Below are 22,611 nucleotides of genomic sequence, written 5' to 3'. Positions count from 1 at the left end.
CAGCATTGGCAGATGCTATTTGTCCTCAATATTAAAAGAGAAGCAGAGGTAAAATTTAAAAAAACATGGAAAGATATGTCAGAGAATTACCATAAGATTAAATTATAAAGTACGAAAGCGAGTCATAAATGACCCCCATAACGTCTGAATTATATCTGAATTATTAATTGAATAATGAATCATTTCCATATTCAAACAGGACATAATGTCATGCAATCACTGATCATGAGTAGGTGGGGTAGCATCCTTACTTTAATTTTTTAATTTATTTATTCCCTTGATGCTTTTTGCCAGTTGGTTGGGTCGCTGGTTGCTTGAATTTCAGTTACTGGGGTTTTTTACCGTATGAGGCACTTTATCTCATGCCATTTGAAATTACAAATACATGACCTCCACAGGTTCCCCTTTATCAACTCCACTTGTAATACTCCACGAACTCTGGTAAATTTGTTAAACTTGATTTACCTTTTGTAAAACAGCGTCAATCAGGTTTGATTAGGTGCTTCTCGAAGTGACTATCTGCTTCTTTGATTGTAGACTCCAGCAGCTTATTAACCGCAGATATTAAGCTAGCAGGCTTATAGTTAAGTGTTTTCTCTTGCTCCCTTCCTGAACATTTGCAGTTTATCAATCTGCTGCTCCTTTCCCATACCTCAGCCAACAGCTCAGCTAGTTTGACAGCTGCTTCTTTTATAACCCTTGGTAAAGGCCATTTGGGACCAGATCGCTGGTCTGCCTTTTGTCCCATTAGTTTTTCTTGATATTGATTGTTACATGTTCTTCCTTCCTGATTGAAACGAGCTTGTCAGAAATCTGGGATGTTTGCTGTGAAGAATGATAAAGTGTGGATTTAACATGTCTGCTATTTCATTGATTCCCTTTCGTAATTCAGATACAGGTATTGCCGATGTTTATTGTCATGTAATAAAACAGAAATGTTACATTGCACAAAATTGCCTTCAGCAGACAAAGATTTATCTTATCATTTAGCATTGCCTGGCGCCCCTTACAGTCAGATGAAGAGAAGCAAAAGAGAGCTTCCCCAGAGTCACCGAGTGTCCGTGGATTTGCCTCCAGCACTCTCATGGCCTCTTCAATCGCAGAAGAGTCTAGTTCAGTTCAATCCGAGCCAACACCTGATAAAGATCTCTTCAGAGCCCAGGGCCCTTCAGGAGCCCTCCTTGCACCCAGAATCCTCTTGAATCCTGGTCCTAATACCTTAATGTGTCAGCACAGCTTGCTTGTTACTGGCCCTTGTTACAAGGCAGGTACGGAGGGAGGGGTTTGGGCGTGACACCCTTTATGGGGATATCTGGGAGGGAGGAGTCACAGGTTCAGGGGGCGGGCCAGCCCATATATACATCTATACGCAATAGTGGTAGCACATCGCTACCTTCCTTATTATATATCCATAAAAACCCTGACATTATTTTTCATTTAACTTGCCAGCTTTTTCTCATGAACAATTTTGTCCTTCATTAAATTCTCACTCTCTCACTGTTGGTTCTTGTAAAATTCTTAGTTCTCAAGTTTACCACTAACCTTTGCTATTTCATATGTTTTAATCTTTGATTTAATATTTTCCTTGTCCACTTTTGTTAACTACCTAATCGGGATAAATTTCTGCTGCACGGTCTAACTATCTTCCAGTGCTCATCCACTGATACATCCCTGAGCTTATTCACTCACCTCACTCCAAATAGCTCTTCCATTGGCTCATATAATTCGCAGCTGATTTTGTCTTTGGTAACGGGGTAATAAGATAAGCTTCAACCCAGCATCACCTGAATAGGCCCTTAATTGTGGGCCATGAAATTGGGGGGAATAAAAGTCCCTATTTTCATTTTGTAATTGGTCTGAAGAAACAGCTGTATCTCTGTACATGACCAATCTAAAACTGCGATTGGGCACAAACTTTAGACGATCATATACTGATAACTTAGACAGAACTTGAAATATCATTGTATTTACTCATGGTAACAAAATTCAATTAATGACTACCAATTACCAGAGATGACTATGCAAGGATGATCTGTGATCCATTAATATTAGGAAATTATTCTTACCTCACCAGTTTTATTTGAAAATTCCAATGTCAAAAACTTTTCAATCTGATTTTTTTAATGAATTTAGAGATACAGTCTGGTAACAGTCTCTTCCACCCCACCCAAGAACAAACATGTGACAAATTATTACTAACCCTGTATGTCTTTGGAATGTGGGATGAAGCCCACACGGACACGGGAGAACATACAAACTCCTTACAGACAGTGCCGGATTTGAACCTGGCACTGTAATCGTGTGGCATCAATTGCTACACTTATCATGTTACACTTAACTCCAGCATTTAGTCCTTTGAGAAGTCTCAACACTTAAATGATCTTTCATGAGGAAACTAGTCCCAAAAGCATTAAATTAAGCAACCCTGATTTTAATAAATTCATATTAAGATGGGATTTTCTGGCTCAATTCATAGCACACGAGATGAATAAAATATCTCTTCTGAATAGTATCACTATTCCAGCTCTTATATTCCAACACGAGCTTTTGAACTTCCTAATGCATTTACTTTTGATTCAGAGCTAAACTGAATGGGAAAGATAAAGTGCAGAAAGCTTATGAACTTGATTCAAACTTTTTAATAGAAGTCTTCTTGGTCCAGCCTTGACATTCTTTAAAAAATATGGGCGTACATTTCATTAATGAAGGTCATTAAAGCCTGCATCGCAAAGATTAGTTGAAATAGGAACCTGCTGTTCTCAAACAGCGTGTTTACAAGTAACTAGGGCAGCTCTGTAATCGCCTGCTCTTAAAGTAGTCAGTAGTTGCTCTGCCTTATAATTATTTGAGAGCCATTATTTGGTGCAGAAATAGGAAACTTTTATACAGAAAGCAAACCAGAGACTTGTATGGCCAGTGTGGGAGCAAAATATTCCCTGCTCCAAAAGAACTAATGTCCACTCATAGATATTAAGATCCTTGCTGAGTGGGGCAGTTCATGCCATTTGAACAACCACCATCAGCTTCAGAAAACACACACTCTATTCCACATGGAGATGCAAGAAAAATTGTTGGGCAAATGGAGGAAAATAATCAGGACGTGCTCAAGGTCTCCCGAAACATACCAGTATCATCACTGATTCTTCAAAATTCCTGGCCACTTCCATTCAAAATACAGAAGGAGTATCAAGAGAACATTTATGGATTGGTATCACACAGAAACCTCAAGATGGAAGAAACATATCACCTTGGAAATTACTCATCAACTGTCTCCATTTGTGTAAGAGCCTGTTCTAAGGTGTCCATCAGTTACCTCAGAAACCACAGAATTGAATTACAATACATCCATGATCCTGATGGATGCCAAAAAGAAGAAAACAGCTCATCAAACGTTAATACAACAGGATTCCCTGCAACAATGAAACCCTGCATTTCAACTTGAAAATTACCTTTTTCATGTGAGTCTTTCACATTGCATTATGCAAGACCTTGGGTCCATTAAAATTGCAGAAAGTCTACTTGTGAAAAACATGAATATCTGCAAAGAGTCTCAGAATAGCTCCTATCCTCTCTGTGCTTATAGTCAGGGGACAAAACACAATATAAATGGAAATGTAACCATCCATTTAGTTTAAATTGTTCCATTTTGTATGTTAAAGATTTATTCACAATTCCCGATTTAATTTATTCTGTATTATAGACCTCTACACATACAGCAACAAAGCTTAATGCATTTAATGGATTTGTCAAGCTTCCATTTTAGATTAAACAGCACGTCTTACATGAGCAATGTCCTTTAAAAGCACAGATCTGTGTTTAAATTTAAATTTAAACATACAGCATGGTAACAGGCCCTTCCGGCTCACATGCCACTCAATTACACTCAGTTAACCTACAACCTTCGTACTTTTTGAACAGTGGGAGGAAACTGGAGTACCTGGAGGAAACCCACATAGATAAGGAGAGAATGTACAAATTCCTTACAGACAGCGCTGGATTCAAACCTGGGTCACTGATGCTGTTATAGCGCTAGACTAACCACTTCACTAGCCATGCCGCCCAAAGTGATGTATTATAGTGACAGGTTCTTAGTCTATATTGTGAGAGTGTTTTAATCAGATATTTTTCTCTCCCCACCTTCCCTTGAAACATTCTGATACCTGTCTCTTCACCTCTCCCACCTTCAGTCCAAAATCCTATCACTTCTTAGCCCATCCTCAGCTTCTTGATATGGTTTAGGTCTCCCCTTCCCACTTTAGACTCAATATAGTGACCAAACCTGAAATGTTCACTATTTCTCACCACAGACGCGACCTGACCCACTGAGTGCCTCCAACAGTTCATTGATTGCACAAAGCGAATGTGATCCTCCCTTTCCAACCCTGTCAGCATGGTCGACTCCAAACTATGTACCTGATTAATAAATAAGCACTGGGTGTGGACTAAGATGCCATGGCTCTCAAGGAAATTATTTTTTTGTTATCATAACCAGTTAGCCCTGCCTCCAGTCCTGAATTAATGTATTTCATATCCAAGATTCAATACTCCTTTATTGTAATGTAATAAAACAGGTGTAATAATAAACAAAATGTTCATGTTAGGTTACCTGAAATGACTAAAATAATTAATTCCAGTAACTACAGTCATTGCATTTTGAATATAATTAACATAATGAATATCTTCTCTCACAGTATTTATCATGGTGTGGCATAAAGATAAATCACTCTTACAAAACAACGTACAAGATATCACCCACAAATTTTAAACATAGAAATGTCTAATATGATCAATAGAAATATTGCATCCAAAAAAAAGGGATTGTGTTATTTTATAGCAAAGCCTAAAATGTATTGCTAAAAATGTTTCATTTTTAAAACGTCTCTATCTCTCTTTCTTAGCTTCCAAACGTTAGACATTTTTAATAAATAGGTTTAAGTTCTTCTCAACTTCAAGAGTGTGCTTAATTCTAAGATCAGGACAATGTATTGAGCCATAAATTCTATTTGGATTAAGCCACTGGAAGTAGCCAAGGTGTCCATGGAGCCTCTCCCTTATTTTCAGTGAGATGTAGAAGCTTAAATTAGAAAGTAAATTTGTTTTTCCAAAACAATCAAGCAAAAATAATAATGCTCCGGAAATGAAAATATTACTACCTCAATCCTCCCAAGAAAAACAATGATGATATCAGGTTAGGTAAATGAAAATCTTTTAAAAAATACAGGCCCTTCAGCCCTTGATGTTGTGGCGACCCATATATTCCTTCCTTAAAAAAAAATTAAGCCTTCCCTATCCCATAATTCACTATTTTTTATTTCATCCACGTCTGTCTAAGTCTCTAAATGCCCCCAATGTTTCAGCCTCCACTACCATTTCCGACAAGGCATTCCAGGCATCCACAAATCTTACCCCTGATGTCTCCCCTCCCTTAATTTGTACATGTTTCCTCTGGTGTTTGCTGATCCTGCCCTGGGAAACAGGTGCTGGCTGTCCATTCTATCTGTCCCTCTAATAATCTTGTAAACCTCCATCAAGTCTCCTCTCATCTTTCTATCCTCCAAAGAGAAAAGTCCCAGCTCTGCTCACCTTGCCTCTTAAGTCTTGTTTCCCAATCCAGGCAACAACCTGGTATATCTTCTCTGCACCTTCTCCATAGCTTCCACATCCTTCCTATAATGAGGTGACCAGAGCTGAACACAATAGAGAGATATTTGGAACAGATGAAAACACTCAGCAGGCCAAGCTCTCTGAATGTATTGACAGATCCACTCATCCCCAAACTTTTCTGCCACATTTAATCTCTTCTGTCATCCCAACTTGAAATGTTCACTGTTTTCCATTCAATAGATGCTGCTTGTCCTGCTGAGTGATTCAAACTTTTTTGATTAAGTCCTGGCCAGCTGCATAACAGTGTCAATCCAATAGCAGCCAAGGAGTTTCACTGGAGTCTCTTTCCCTCCCATCGATGTAATCTACCAGCATCATTGTTTTGCAAGGATGCACAAAATCATGGAGGACCCCTACCACCCTGCACACAGCTTTCATCTACTCCTGTTGGGAAAGAGACACAGGAGTATCAGAGACAGAACCACCAGGCCAAGAAAGAGCTTCTTCCCATGGGCAGTGAAACTGCTGAACGACTGAGCAAACTGGTCATACAAACCCTCGAAGATTCTGCTATTTATTAAACAATATTTATTTATTTTAAAATACGTACAGTAAAAACCCCAGTATCTAGCACCTCTGGAGATTGGTAGATGCCAGGTAAGTTAATTTTCCGGTTGCTTTAGATGGTGTGTTGCATGACTGGCAAACTAACTGCTAGGTGGCGCCAATTTTAAACATTCATTTTTTTTTTACCTTTTTATTTTATGCATATTTTCTAACCAGTTCCTTGAGGCTGCCAGTTGCTTGAATTCTGGATAATGGGGATATATATATATATACTCTTTCTTTGGCTTGGCTTCGCGGACGAAGATTTATGGAGGGGTATGCTGCAGGCTCGTCGGTGACTGACAAGTCCGATGCGGGACAGGCAGGCACAGTTGCAGAGGTTGCAAGGGAAAATTGGTGGGTTGGGTGTTGGGCTTTACCTCCTTTGCCCTTTGTCAGTGAGGTGGGCTTTGCGGTCTTCTTCAAAGGAGGTTGCTGCCCGCCGAACTGTGAGGTGCCAAGATGCACGGTTGGAGGTGAGATCAGCCCACTGGCGGTGGTCAATGTGGCAGGCACCAATTATATACACATATGTATGTGTGTGTGTGTATTTACTGGATTTTTAATACCTTTTATATTTTGAATATGATCAGAGATGGAGAATCTGGACAGGTTCTAGGAGGAAGCGACTCCAATAATGACACCTTGGCTGCTTTGAGAAGCATTGAACATAGATTGACATTCTGAATGAGCTGGCAAAGGTGCCTTTAAATCTCCATCCCTGGAGAAAATTTATAGTCAAGCAAGATAACAAACTAAGTGGCCATCAGCTGAGTGAATCAAATTTGATTCAAGTGGGAGTGGCGTTTGGCGACTGAAGACTGTGCAGACCACTGAGCTATATTAAACTTGTCTCATTCAGGTTTGGTTCTATATGTAATACCTCAATATGAAATTACTCAGTGAGAGCCATGAGTAGATTTCATTATTCACTTCTGTGTTGTCATCAATCAGACAGATGCCCAATAATTTGAATGAAGTCCTCAAAGAAAAATTATCCAGATTGGTAGTAGGATAAAATGATACCAATAAGATGGTGACCTCTGCAGATTTTAATTTATGATAACCTTTCAGTGACATTCAGTGATGCCATGTATTACTGGGCAAATTGCGCAGGTGGTGTTTGTTCAAAACTACTTCAGTTCAAGTTCAAACATTTATTTCACATGTACCAAGTCCCAGTGAACAAGTTTGTTGTGTGTGTTATTCAGAAAGCTAACATATACAGAGATACTGTAAATATATGGCATTACATAGCACAGAGCTACAGAGAGAATTCAGTTAGAAGGGAACAAGGACAACATTATTTTCCTAATGTGAGATTAATTCAGGAGTCTGGCAGCAGTGGGAAAGAAACTGTCGGTGAATTTGTTGGTGGATGGTCTCACTCTTGTGAATCTTCTTCCTGATGGAAGGAGAGAGAAGAGAGTGTTTTCAGGTTGGTATGAGTCTTCTAGAATTTTGACTGCTTTTCTGAGACACTGGCAAGTGTAGATAGAGTCAATGTAGATGAGAGGAGTTTGTGTGATTGTTCTGATGTTCACCACTCTGTAGTTTCTTGGGGCCTTGGGCAGAACAACTCCTGTACCATGCAGTGATGCACCCTGACAGAATACTTTTGATGCAAATGTGGTGGGGCGCGGGGAACGTGCTGACCATCACTTTGGCACAGTTGGACCAGGACAGGTCATGGGGATATTTGTTCCCAAGAATCTAAAGCTCTCAACTATTTCTATTTCAGTACAGTTGATGCAGACAGGGGAGTAAGATCCACCCCTCTTCAGGAAGTCCTTATCCAGTTCCTTTGTCTTTGTCTCAACACCAAATCAGCAGACTCTCTTCCTTGATTTTCTCTCTTGAACTTATCTGCAACATTCAGCTAAATCTCACTGTAAAATTACATAATAGACATGAACTTTTGAAAAGAAAATATTCTTTGTTCACGGAGGTTTGTAAGTTGAAAGGGAAGGCAGAAAAGACACTCCCATGCTTTTCCTGACTTGATTCTTCTGGACAGTAGTGTTCTTTGATGTATGGATGCTGCCCAGAGAGTCTAGGGCGATTGCTGTGTATCTGATGTACACCGCCGTCATGTGAAGGGAATAGTTCTTCATTCCACTTGATCCTGATGGGTCTTAACCGCCTACAAAGAGCCAGATGGAGAATATTCCATCAATGTAGTGCATGTGCATCCATTGCTTCTTCAGTCAGTGAGTATTGTAGTTATTACTGAGAATGACAAAGAGATAAATAGAAGTGCTGGTATGTGTCCATGTGGTTTATTCCACTCTCCTTATTTGTGCCTCAGGAAGGAATGGGCTTCTTTAGGAGTTGGGGGGCGGGGGGAGGAAACCAGGAAATATGTAAGAAATCCTGAATGATCTAGCAAGATTGACACTGGGTGAGTTAATTGGAAAACATCAGTATCAGTAAGAAAGAAGTTTGAGGAATATTGAAGCACATTAGGGGTGGATAAACACCGAGGCCCAGATGGAATTTATCCCAGAATGTTCAGGGGAAGAAGGGAGGAGATGACAGGGGGCTCTGATGAAAATATTTGTATCTTAATTAACAGAAGCCTGGAGGATAGCTAATGTTGAAAAATTGTTGGAGAGAATTCTGGGGAACAGCATTTTTGTCAATTTGGAAAGGAAGAACCTATTAGGAGCCAGCATAGTGTTGAAGAGATTGAGTCTCACTAATCTGATAGAGGTTTTTGAGATGGTAACCAAACAGATTGATGAAAACAGTTTGCTCAATGTTATCCATATGGACCAGAATGTAAAGGAACAAGGGGTCTCAGAATGAACTGGATCCAAGATTGGCTTGGTGATCAGAGGTATACAGTCATAATGTTCAGTATCTGAAACAAGAGATGTACTATGAGGATCAATGATGGAAACTTTATTATTTGTAATAAATATAAGCAACTTGGATGAAAATGTAGGTAGGGAGTATAAGTAATATGTTTGCAGATGGCATAAAAATTGGAGGTTCTTGGAGATGAAGAAAAAGGTTATTGAAAAGAACAGTGGAAAAAGCCCAGTCAGAAAGTTGGGAGGAGTAGCGGTAGATGACATTTAATCCTGGCCAGTGCAAGGTAATGCACTTTGAGTGGTCAAATTCTACAAACTGAAGGACCTTAGGAGCAAAAATATGCACAGAGAGAGAGAGCTTGGGATATATGTCAATAGCTCCTTGAAAGTGGTGACAATGGTGGGTCAAATAATGAAATGTGCTTTTGTTCTGCTTACCTTCATATATAGTGGAAATGTCGAGTAGAAGAGTTGCAATGTTACTTTGCAACTTTGCAAAATATTGGTTGGACCTCACTTAGATTATTGTATAGCTTTCTGGTCACCGCACTACAGAAAGGATGTGGTAGCATAGAGAGAGTACAGAAGGATGTTTCCCAGAATGGAGGTCTGTAGTTATAAGTCGAGATTGGATTGGCTGGGTTTATTCTAACTCGAAAGTTGAAGACTCAGAGGTGGCATCACAGAGGTTTATAAAATTAAGTGCGGAACATAGATAAGATTGTTGGTTGGAATCTTCTCTCCGTAGCAGGAAACCTCAGAAATAGGGGGCACAGTTCAAGGTGAGAGGGGAGAAAATGAAAGGAGATCTTTAGAGATACATTTTCCTCCACAAGATGGTGACTATTTATATGTGTGGCCAAAGGAGGTGGTGGAGGCAGATTCAACAATAGCATTTAAACTGCGTTTGGGTGGCGATTGGAAAGTTCTGGGATATAGCCTCAACATAAGTAAATGACTTCACAGTTGGCAACTAGGGACTGTTTCTGTGTTTTGATGTTTTAATGATCTGTTATATCCATATATCACACATTTGTATACACTATAATGTTTTTCCATTTTGGAAAAGATTTATGGTTTTCGCCTCTATCTTCCTATAAATGCTTTTGGGTTTTGCACTCGCCCTGGCATCAGCAGATTTTCTTAGTTAACTCTGAAAACCATTCGTAATCATTGGTGAAAATGCGGGAGAAACTCAGCAGGTCACGCAACATATATAGGAAGCAATGGATTGCTTCCAAATGATGCTGTTTGCCCTGCTGCGTATTTCCACCAGTTTTGTGTCTTTGACTACAATCACAGCATCTGCAGACTTGCGTGTTTAATTTCATAATCATCCAACTCTTCCTCATCTCTCTGTACCTCTGTTTTAAGAATTAAAATTTGCTTCTGATTTTATTTCTTTTTTTTATATGGTATTTTCTTGCACTGTATAATTCATCTCTCACTCTAACATCAGTTTCTAAGCATCATGTTTTAAATGGTGTCAATATGCAAACTCTCTAGTATTGTTTGAAGGCACTTCTCTCCATATCTTGAATTATATTATTTATTTCTATCTCAGCTGCTTCTCTTACTTCTGTCCAGATTTGGCTGGACTAATATCAGGAGTGTTTTGTGTATTCTTTGTGTTAGTAACCCACAGAAGCATAAACCGTTCCGTAATTTCACAAAAAAAATCACAAATCAATATCTTGTGTCTAATGTGATCCCGAGTAAAATGTTTGCTTCCACTTGCTGATCTTTCTACTCAACTTTTGACTCTAGACAAATGGTTATAGATAGGAATTTAATTCATAAAGCTCTGAAATATGAACGACTGAAACTGAGAACCATTATGTGAATCCAGGTCTGCCGGTAAGCTGTGAAAAGGGAGAATTTATCTCAGTCTTCAGATGTAAGCTTTGATCTATTTTAAGCTCTGAGACATTATTAATCCCCTTCTCACAATAATCAATGAGTACCATTTGGAAAAGATGCACTGGCCATTTTTAGGTCGGTAATTAGATTTTATTTTTCTGGCTTGCCTCTAAAATATTGGCTCTGAGATATTGTTCATTAATTGTTCAAGATCTTTATCCAACCCAAGCCAATAAATAACATATGTGGCTTTTATTTTCATGCTCATATTGCTAAAATGTTCAGAGTGAAGCTCACCTAAATTTTGTCATCTTTGTGTTCTTGATATTGCAGTGGTGTTCTGATTTAACACAACCTTCGTCTGGAGTTTCAAGATTCAATTTACTGTTGTGATAGTACAGATTCTATCACCCATGTGCCTATGTACAGATGACTGAGATTGGCTGAGAGTGTAGCCCCACCTACTGGCAGGTCTTAAAGGATTGCTCCTAGCCAGACCAGGTCATTCTGGACTTGTGATACGCTCCAGTCTTTTAGTTCATAAAAGCCTTGGTTTGGATCAACAAGCCTTTGGTTCTTTTGACGCGCATTACAATTTTCAGGGTAATAAAACAGTGTTACATTACATGAAATTTCTTTTTGCCTGCTGCAAGAAAGACAGATTCACCACTGGCAGGAATTGCCTAAACGTGTCTCACAGAGAGAGCGAGAAGCAAAAGAGAATCCCCCCAGAGTCCCTGAGTGCCTGTTGATTCGCCTTCAGTGCTACTGCAGCCCCCGCAGTGTCCAGTGGCAACCTGAGCTCCAGATCTGAAGCTCTGACATGGTCAGGAACCCTTCAGCGCCCTCGCATCTTGGTTCCAATACCTGGCACCCCTCCAGCCAGTTTGAGCCAATCTCCGGCAGTCCGCAGCCCGGCCCGAGTCTCCCGACAGCGGTCTTTGGCAGCCTACAGCCCTCACCTCGAGTCGCCAGCAGCTCACTGCATGAACTGGTCCCTCAGCCTCAGAGCCCCCTCACTGGTCCGTCGCCACGGGTCACTGGGTCATCCCCTCGCCTTCTCCTTCTCAGATGGGGTGGGGGGGGGTCGATCTTCCCATCCTCTGGTGCCTTGCTCCAGACTTCCATTTCCCTAGAGTCTGCTGCCCCTCATCGATGCTGGTGATTAATCAGACTTTTGTCTAATTTGACCTATCCTTTCAAAGTATTTTGTTTTCTCACTTTAAAATTGTATCTTTTATGCTTTTTCAGTTTATCTCCATCATCGTAACAAACAAAAATCTTCTGTTATGCTTTCACTCCATTCCTAGATTCTCATACAGTAATCTTGACAATGCATCTGCAATTGTGTTTTGTTTTGAACAACTATATACAGTCAGCATTATTAAAAGAAGAAAATGACGCACTTTTGCAATCTCAATGTACACATTTTTGGTACTGCTGATGTGGGGGATAAGAATTCTTAATAAAGGTTGTAACCAAGGGAAAAGATCTAATAAGATGGATAAAAATGGTCTTGCTTCTTTGATATTTCCAAGTTTTCTAGCTTTCAAAATTGCATTCACCTTTTTTTTTGGATAGAATTTGCGTGATTTTACCGGCCTGAAGAACGTCCGATGTGGCATTGACAAAAACTCAAAATCTCCGTTTCCATATGCGAGTTTAGACAGCATACCGGAAGGGCAGTAATTAAAGAGGTGGAACTTGCAAAGCTTGTCATCGATACGTGCTATGCCTGCAGTCAGCTTTAGACTGCTACTTCGGTCTGGGAGATAAAATATCGGAATGGGAATGACATCCCCATTCTTGCTCCGACCTTTTTGTACAGCATGCGTTCCAGAAAAATGGCAATAATTTCATGGAATGCAGCGGCTGAGTAATAAAGCATATTTGACTGGTTGAAATCCATTTGCACCGACTTAACGAAGTTGTATATTGAACATCATGGTGACAGAGTAGATTGTTTAGTTAATGTCTCATTCCCAAATGCTGTGTTGTGTCTCTAAATGTGACTGTGAGTGAAAAGGTCGCCGCTCTCTTTCAGTGAGTTTCTGAGTCCTTGGAATTCTCTATCTCAGTGAAATTGGATGCTGGTTTAAAAAAAAAAGTAAATTCAAGGAATTTTATCCTTGCATTTTAAACAAGTAGATAACTTGCAAGAGATTAGGACCATTCGAGAATAAATAAAGGAATTTATAAAAGGAAGATAGGAGTTTGCAGCATCAGAAAATTAAGGTTATGGTAAGTGGAGCTTAGCCCGTTACCAGATTGGATGGACATGGTCCCATTAAATAACACAGCAGCTCGATGGGACAGACCCCTTGCTCCTATTCCTTATGTGTTTAAGTCTGAAGGTCAAAGAAAGTGGGTGAGGCAGTAAATTATATATACCAAATTTAAACTAGATCTCTTTGGCCTGCGTATGATCCATACCGCAGAGGTGAGGCTCACCAACTGATAATTTCCTGAGTTAATCCTCATTCCTGCCTGCAACAACTGGCTACTCTCCAGCCTTCCAGGACCTTGTCTGTTGCTAATGAGGATATAAAGATTCTCATCAATAGATCCTCACTGGTGTTTTTCAAAGTAACCTGGGATATAGCCCATCTGACCCTGGAGCTCTATTCACCTAATATTCATCAAAAGACTCTGCGACATCTTCTTGATCTCAAATTATCCAAATGCATGAGCATTCCCCATTTCACTCTCACTATCCTCCATTTCCTCCTTAGTAAATACCAATGCAAAGTACACATTGCGTAGGATTGGGCTCCCTTTCCCCCCCACCCCCCCCCCCACAATCATTTTGTTCAAGACTGAAATGTGGTTATGCTTTGCTATATAAAGTACACTATTTGGCCTGCATTGTGTTATTACTTTCTTTCCATTGCTTACTTCGCTTACTTCCTCTGATTCCAAGCATAAATACCATCCTTTATCCTTGTGGTAACTCTCTCTCCCTAATTATCTCCTTTTTAATGCAAATTTAAAATGTCTTGTTCTCTTTAATTCTTACTCACCAAGGATATTTAATATCCACTTTCGACTGTCCTAATCTCCTGCTCAAGTTCTTACTACCATCTTTACAGTCCTCAAAGACCCCGTCTGAATTTAGTTTTATAACCTTTACATAAACTTCTATTCTCTTTTTAAATTTAAATTTAGACATACAGCACAGTAACAGGCCATTTTGACCCATGAGTCCATGCCACCCAATTTACTCCCCATTGACCTCCTCTCCCAGTATGTTTTGAATGGTGGGCAGAATCCAGAGCCCTCAGGGGGGAAAAGCCACACAGATACAGGGAGAACATACAAACTCCTTACAGACAGTGCGGGATTCGAACCCCGGTCCCGAATGCTGCCGCTTTAAAGGTGTGGCGCTAACTGCTATGCAAACCATGTCACCCTAAATAGATTCAGAACCTCTCGCTTCACCCAAGGACTCTTTATACTGCCACCCCTGTCCCTCTTCCTTCCTGGGCTATGCCAGTCCTGAAATCTGATCAGCTGATCTTAAACTTGACAGTTGTGGGTTGGCCAAATAACACTGGCATTAAGTAATATTTTGATCATTTATCCTCCCCAATTCGGTGCTTCCTGTTTATAATAACTTCCTCAAAATCTACCACATAATGTTTCAATCCCTAGCAGTGGTCCTGGAATGACTGTTTACTGTATAATTCAAGCAGTTACCAGCAATACCAAGGAAGCTACAGACTTCTGAATGGATGGCATTCACATGTCTAGCTTTGGTTAAACACTCCCCTCATTTCTTCTCCGTCCCCTTCCCTCAGCTCTTTATCTCCCTTTTCCTGTCTCCTTTTGCAGAGGCAAAATAATCTCATCTCTCCTCTTATCATATCCTTTTGTTGGTCTGGATTCTTCCCCCAGCCAGCATTGTCTGAATTCTGAAATTTCCTGCTCTTGACTCATTCTGCTTATACCTTGAAGAAGGGCTCCAGTCTGAAACTTTGGCAACATAATCTTTGTCAAATCCTATATACACGGAAAGACAAGCTGAGTTCCTCCAGCATTTCAGTGTGTTTTTAGCTAAAGACTTCACTCATGTTGTGAAATTTGTGATGCATTGACTTCATGTTAGAAAGTGCTTGATGACCAAGTTCATGAAAAGTACATGCAGGATGGAAAAGCAGTGAGTGGAACAGATGGCTGAACTATGTTTTAAGTATTAAAATAATGGAGAATTCCAGAAATGTCAGCAAGTCAAACACGATGAGTGGGGAGGGAAAGAGAGTTAACATGTTAACATGCCTATTTTCAAAAAAGTTTACAATATATTCTTTAATCCCCTTTTCCACGGGTGCCCTGTCCCAGGAATTAACTGGGAATTTACTGGGACAGGGTCCCGTGGAAAAGGAACACTGTCCAAACACTGGCATCAAATGACATCATTTCACGCCGGGGATTAACCACCTCTACCCCTACTCATATGCCCGGTGCTTGCTGACGCCAGCGTGCTGATAAAACCAGTGGAAAAGGGACAGCAGAAAGTTGAAGACAGAACACTCCGATCCCCTGGGATGAGTGTGTTCGGTTGAAAAACAATTAATATCCCAGTTAAGGGTGGCCCAGTAGAAATGGCACATAGTCCTTCCTATCCTGCACAGCAATTAACTGAGATGCCAGTGGAAAACAGTGTCCAGAACCTCAAGGCATCTCACTGCCTATGAAGTAAATTGGAACTGTTGTAGTATCAACCAATATAACAGCCAATCTACAAATATGCACACAGTGATGTCCTACAAGCAACCGGGATAAATAGGAAGCATAAAGAGAGCTATAGCCTCATGAAATAAATATCATTGGGAAGTGAATTGACATGTGTAGATTTGATTAGAGAATCTGGAGAATGATGTGCCTTTATGAAAATAATAATAAACAAAGCAAATCTATATATTGTCTTCACTTGTGAATCTGCAGAAGTCACCTACTGCATCTGGCGCTCCTGTTGTGGCCCTCGCTACATCAGTGAGACAGGACTCAGATTGGGAGTTCGCTTTGCTGACCACCTTCCCTCTGTCTGCATCAATAACAGGGATCTCCCAGTGGCCAACCATTTCAATTCTGTGCCCACCTCCCACGCTGACATTCAGTACTTGGCCAAAACAAGTAAATTGGAGGAGTTACACCTAATATTCTGTCTGGGCACTGTCCAATCAGGTGGAATTTACATTGACTCCTCTCGTTTTGCTCGACTACTTCCCTTTCTCCTTATCCCAGTCTACTTTCCTCCAGATCTCCACACCCTTCTCTCTCCATCCTCCTCCCTCTGTTTTCTGTTGTGCCCTCTTACCTATTACCTCCTGCCTGTGGGACCGTGCTCCCACCCCTCCCCCCACTAATTTATTCAGGTGCCTGCCTACATTTTCCTCATACCTTGATGAAAGGGTCAAGCCTGAAATTTTGGTTATGTATCTTTATCTTTACGATATAAAGTACACTGCTTGGCCTGCTGAGTTTCTCCTGCATTTTGTTTTTACTATATATTTATCTTCCTGATTATGAATTACTTGATTTTTCTTTGAAACAAACTTTGATTACTAAAGAGGAATTGATACAAATGGACGAACCTTCCTGGTTGTGTCAGTTAAGGGGCAAAAAAGCTGGTCATATTTACTAGGCAAAAAAGTGAAAAAAGAAAAATTGTGTTGTGGCAAATAATAAAATATCCAAAAGGTGTTAACATTGCATAACATATGAGAAATGTGCCACTTCTGACCTTCTCAGAAATAACAAGTCAGGATTTGATGTTCATTAAATGTACCTAACCCAAGGCAATTTTCTTTGGGGAGTTGTGAATTGTGGAGTTGGTTATTGATCATATGACAATTCAGTGGATTGTAACTTGTTTTTAATGAGCACCCCATCAGATCAATTACAACTTATTTTTCATGATGTAAAATAATTAATCAGCTTTCAGTCACCCCAATCCAAATTTGTCTTGTTAGAAATAATGGAAATATCAATATTTTAATTTGAATTCAAATCAAACCTTTCTCTTTGGATCAGTCTTCTCTAGTAGCAATATTATGCAATGGGGAATAAGAAATACATTTATATTGTTTTGATTTACAGCCCTCACACAGAGAATATATATTTTACTTGATCAGAATTAAAGTACTTGTCTATAGAGCTTACTAGGATCTCATAATAAACAATGCTATAAATTGTGGTTATAATATATTCAGTCCATATTTAACCATGTAGATTGAGCCATGAATTATAGTGGAATGTATGTGAAGTATCCTTTATCCAAAGTAATGCAGAGAGTAGGAATGCACGTGATTACAGTAAGCTACCTGTGTTTGTGGCTCTGAACAATGGTTGCAACCAGAGCTGGACACCAAATGCATCGCGCTTTCCCCATTTCAGGAAGTGATATACCGAACTCATCTGCTTTCTGCTTTGGATTTCAAAGCTTTGGCCACAGACTGATAATTGATCTACCACTGAGCCTATTTTCAGGGCTAGGTTTCATACACAATTTTAAAACTGTTAAAAAAACCCTACATCCAACGCCTATGGAGATTGGTAGATGCCGAATAAGTGAATTTGCTGGTTGTTTGAGACTGTGTTTGAGATTGATGAACTAACTGCCATGGATGCCAATTTTAATCTTTTATATTTTTTACCTATTTATTTTCTACTATCCTTTTGCCAGTTGCTTGAATTCCAGATAACGGGGATTTTACTGCATCTGGGAACATTACCTGAGTACTTTCAGGTCATCTGCCTTGATTAGTGCTGTTTCCTGATCTTTAGCAGCTTAACCTTCAAATTCTCCATCTTGTATGTACCCTGCATTAGCCAGTTCTGTCACTGAAAACTCGTCCAACATCACAACCCACGAAGAACACTCCCCTCCTTTACATTTGAGCATTCTTTATCTTCAATTTTCATTGTTCCACTGTTACTGGTCAGGATTTTAGAATTTCCTTCCTTAATCTTTCTACATTTCAATCTTTCAGTGACACGTCACCATTCTTTGTCTTTGGCTTGGCTTCGCGGACGAAGATTTATGGAGGGGGTAAAAAGTCCACGTCAGCTGCAGGCTCGTTTGTGGCTGACAAGTCCGATGCGGGACAGGCAGACACGATTGCAGCGGTTGCAGGGGAAAATTGGGTGTTGGGTTTTTCCTCCTTTGCCTTTTGTCAGTGAGGTGGGCTCTGCGGTCTTCTTCAAAGGAGGTTGCTGCCCGCCAAACTGTGAGGCGCCAAGATGCACGGTTTGAGGCGTTATCAGCCCACTGGCGGTGGTCAATGTGGCAGGCACCAAGAGATTTCTTTAGGCAGTCCTTGTACCTCTTCTTTGGTGCACCTCTGACACGGTGGCCAGTGGAGAGCTCGCCATATAACACGATCTTGGGAAGGCGATGGTCCTCCATTCTGGAGACGTGACCCATCCAGCGCAGCTGGATCTTCAGCAGCGTGGACTCGATGCTGTCGACCTCTGCCATCTCGAGTACTTCGACACGACACCATTAGATGATAATAAATATGCCAGTCACTGGCCCGCAAATTCTTGATGCACAGTAAACTGGGAAAGTCTGGATTATTGGCTGTTTAAGTGATTTTAGTTGCAAGATAAATATTGGCCTTTTGTTTTTCTTCAGATCATGCTTTACTACATTTACCTCAGTGAGGCAGGCAAGGCTTCGTTTGGTCTTGTAATATCTTTGTCTGAAAAATTATACCTCTGGTAGTGTTGGCATAGTTTTTGTGCTTTGGTTTCTGGAGGGCGAATTGTACTTACAAACTCAAAGATGAAAGACCTCCCACATAAAGGTGACATGCCAAGATCAAATTCTGGCACTGCCCATGTTGAGGTTATTTTGTTCTGACTAAATGTGTTTGCATACCTCAGGCAGGCAATTCACCACTGAACAAAGAGAGCTCAGGTTACATGCTGTTGTTTACTTGGTCAGCATGCAGCATGCAGCATGCACTGGGTGGGTCACGTCTCCAGAATGGAGGACCATCCCCTTCCCAAGATCATGTTATATGACGAGCTCTCCACTGGCCACCGAGACAGAGGTGCACCAAAGAAGAGGTACAAGCTCTGTTTAAAGAAATCTCTTGGTGCCTGCCACATTGACCACCGCCAGTGGGCTGATATCGCCTCCAACCGTGCATCTTGGCGCCTCACAGTTCGGCGGGCAGCAACCTCCTTTGAAGAAGACTGCAGAGCCCACCTCACTGACAAAAGACAAAGGAGGAAAAACCCAACACCCAACCCCAACCCACCAATTTTCCCTTGCAATCACTGCAACCGTGCCTGCCTGTCCCCCATCGGACTTGTCAGTCACCAACGAGCCTGCAGCAGACATGGACATACCCCTCTATAAATCTTTGTCCAAGAAGCCAAGCCAAAGAAGAAAAAAAAGAAAAATGCAGTATGGAAAATTTACACATTTAATGAGCTCAATAAATGGCAGCTAGATTTTTTCCCTTAATAACAATTAAGATATTAATCCTCCTTGACATTCCTTCAATTATATAAAAATCACATATTCTCACATGGATTTTTATAATTTAACCAATGCATCTTTCAACTTAATAGTTGGCCAAAGTCCTCCTGTTGTAGCATAAAGAGAATATTTGGAAAATGGTTACATCTAAAATTCACTCAACTCAATTCAATGAAAATTGATCATAAAGAAGATCAAGTTTATTTATTTTAATTGCTACGAATATATCTTTTGTCAGATCAATGAATCCAATAGATATTCTAGATAAATCAAATGTTATCAGCTGTTTGTATTACAGCACAGTATTCTCAAAAAAAAATCTGAAAGATAATTTGCGTATTTCAAATGGTAGTGGACACAGCCCAGGACATCCACAGGCAAAACTCTCCCCACTATTGAGCACTTCTACAGGGAACGCTGCCATCAGAGGGCAGCAGCAATCATCAAGGACCTGCACCACCCAGACCACACTCTGTTCTCGCTCCTGCCATCAGGAAAGAGGTCTAGTTGCCACAAGACTTGCACCACCAGGTTCAAGAACAACTGCTCCCCCTCCACCACCATCAGACTCCTCAATGACAAACTCAGTCAGGGGCTCATTTAAGGACTCTTACTTGTGCACTTTCTTGATTTTCTTTTGTTCTCTCAGTACTGCAGTCAGTTTGTTTAGATTTGTTATCTGTTTACAGTTCTTGGTTTACATGTTTACGCTGTGTACAGTTTATTTTTTTGCACTACCAGTTGGTGGTAATTATGCTGCGCCTGTAGGAAAATGGAATCTCAGGGGTTGTATGTGATGTCATTCTATGTTCTACTTTGTCATTAAATCTGAAATCCGAATATTATATGTGCTCTTCTGATCAAAGTTGGGCGGTGGTAATTCTAAACCTCTCTGATGCAGTGTGTCATTACTACTGATGTAGATCAAGTGAAGTCTTTCATTGGCCCTTGACAGTTACTCCTATTAAGGCTTGTCAAGGTTGACAAAGGTCTCAGGCCCAAAACATCGATTATGTATCTTTGACTCTTATGGGACACCGCAGGAACTGCTAAGTTTCTCCAGCACGTTTAGCATCATTAGGGTTAGGGTCCACTATCCAGTGACCTCCCCCCTTCACTTGTTCTCTCCTTTTTTCTTTCCCTTCATCATTCTGACTCCTTTCCTTCTCGTTCCCCTGCCATCACCCACATCTTTCATCCTCCAGCTCCCCATCCTGTTCTCTACTTTTTTCTCCCATCAGAGTACCTTTCTCAATGCTCCGAGTACCTCTCAGCTTCTTCATTCCCCTCATGCCTGTATCAACCAACCACTCTGTTCCTCCTTCCACCCCCTCCCACCTTCCTATTCAGATGCCCGCTCATATTTGCTAATCCTGATGAAGGCTCAAAAGCCTGGAGCTTTCCATGGATGTTGCATGAACCGCTGCGTTCCCCCAACAATTTTGTGCATTGGTCTAGGTTTTGCATCTATTGTCAGATATTTGGCAGCACACTATTAAGAGGGGGGTGTTTTCATTTTGGTATTTTAGATCTAACTTGCTTATTGTATCAAATGAACCAGAGCTGAACAAATGGAATTTTGGTGCTGTTTCCTTCTCTTCAGGGAAAAAGAACTGTTGTCTGCCTTTAGTAGTATATTTGTGAGGATCTATTGATGTATTTTTCAGACATGCTATTCAATGCTTGTTTTTGTAAAGTAATAAAAAAATTACATCAATTTTTCCATCAAATGTGTAAAATTTATTTTTAATGTGATTTTAAAACTAATGTGAACTAGTTTTTTTTTCTCTAATATGCTTCATTAAACAGATTTTCTGTATTTTTAGACATGCATACATATGGACATGCAGCATGGTAACAGCCCCTTTCAGTCCACGAGCCATGCCGCCCAATAACCCCTAATTGAACTATAACGACCCCCCCCCCCCACCCGGCTCCCTGGTACATTTTGAAGGGTGGGAGGAAACTGGAGCACCCGGAGGAAATTCACACAGACACAGGGTGAACGTACAAACTCCTTACAGACAGCGAGGGTCCCGATCCCTGGTACAATAACCGCAACACTAACCGTGCCACCCTTTCACAGAGTGCATTTTAGTTTATTATGTTACATGAAATACTATCTTTTCTTCTCATCTTACATACAATGTCAGCTCAGAAAATCAAACAAAACAGACTAAATAAAACCTAGAACCATAGAATACTACAGCACAGAAAACAGCCATTCTTCCCTTCTAGTCTATGCCAAAACATCATTCCGCTAGTCCCACTGACCTGAACCCATTCAGTAATCCTCCAGACCTCTCCCATCCATGTATCTATCCAATTTATTCTTAAAACTTGAGTGAGCCTGCATTTACCACATCAGATGGCAGCTTGTTCCACACTCCCACCAGTTTGAGTGAAGAAGTTTCCCCTAAACCTTTACCCTTTCACCCCAAAGCCATGTCCTCTCGTATTTATCTCTCCTAATCTGTGGAAACAGCTTACTCACATTTACTCTGTCTGTCCCTCTCATAATTGTGTAAACCTCTATCAAATCTCCTGTTATTCTTCTATGCTCCACGGAATAAAGTCCTAACCTGTTTAATCTTACCCTGTAACTCAACCCCTGAAAATCCAGCAACATCCTAGTAAATCTTCTCTGCATTCTCCCAATCTTACTGATATCCTTTCTGTAATTTGATTATCAGAACTGCACACAATATTCCAAATTTGGCCTCACCAATGTCTTATGCAACCTTTACCATAACATTCCAGCTCCTGTACTCAATACTTTGATTTATGAAGGCCAAGATGCCAAAAGCTTTCTTTACAACCTTGTTTACCTGTGATGCCACTTTCAAGGAATTATGTATCTGTATTCCCAGATCACTTTGTTCCACCGGGCTCCTCAGTGCCCTACTATTTACTGTGTATGTCTACCTGGGTTTGTCTTTCCAAACTGCAACACCTCACACTTGTCTCCATTAAACTCCATCTACCATTTCCTGGCCCATTATTTGGTCTAGATCCCTTTGCATGTTTTGAAAACCTTCCTCGCTGTCCACTATACCCCCAATCTTTGTGCTATCAGCAAACTTGCTGATCAAGTTTCCCACATTATTATCCAGATCATTGATATAGATAACAAAGAGCAATGATCACAGCGCCGATCCCTGAGGCACACCACCAATCACAGGTCTCCAGTCTGAGAAGCAATCCTCCACTAGCACTCTCTGTCTTCTCCCATTC

This window comes from Narcine bancroftii, chromosome 12 (assembly GCF_036971445.1).
Source record: "Narcine bancroftii isolate sNarBan1 chromosome 12, sNarBan1.hap1, whole genome shotgun sequence".
Taxonomy (NCBI): Eukaryota; Metazoa; Chordata; class Chondrichthyes; order Torpediniformes; family Narcinidae; genus Narcine; species Narcine bancroftii.
Note: the sequence above shows the minus strand (reverse complement) of the source record.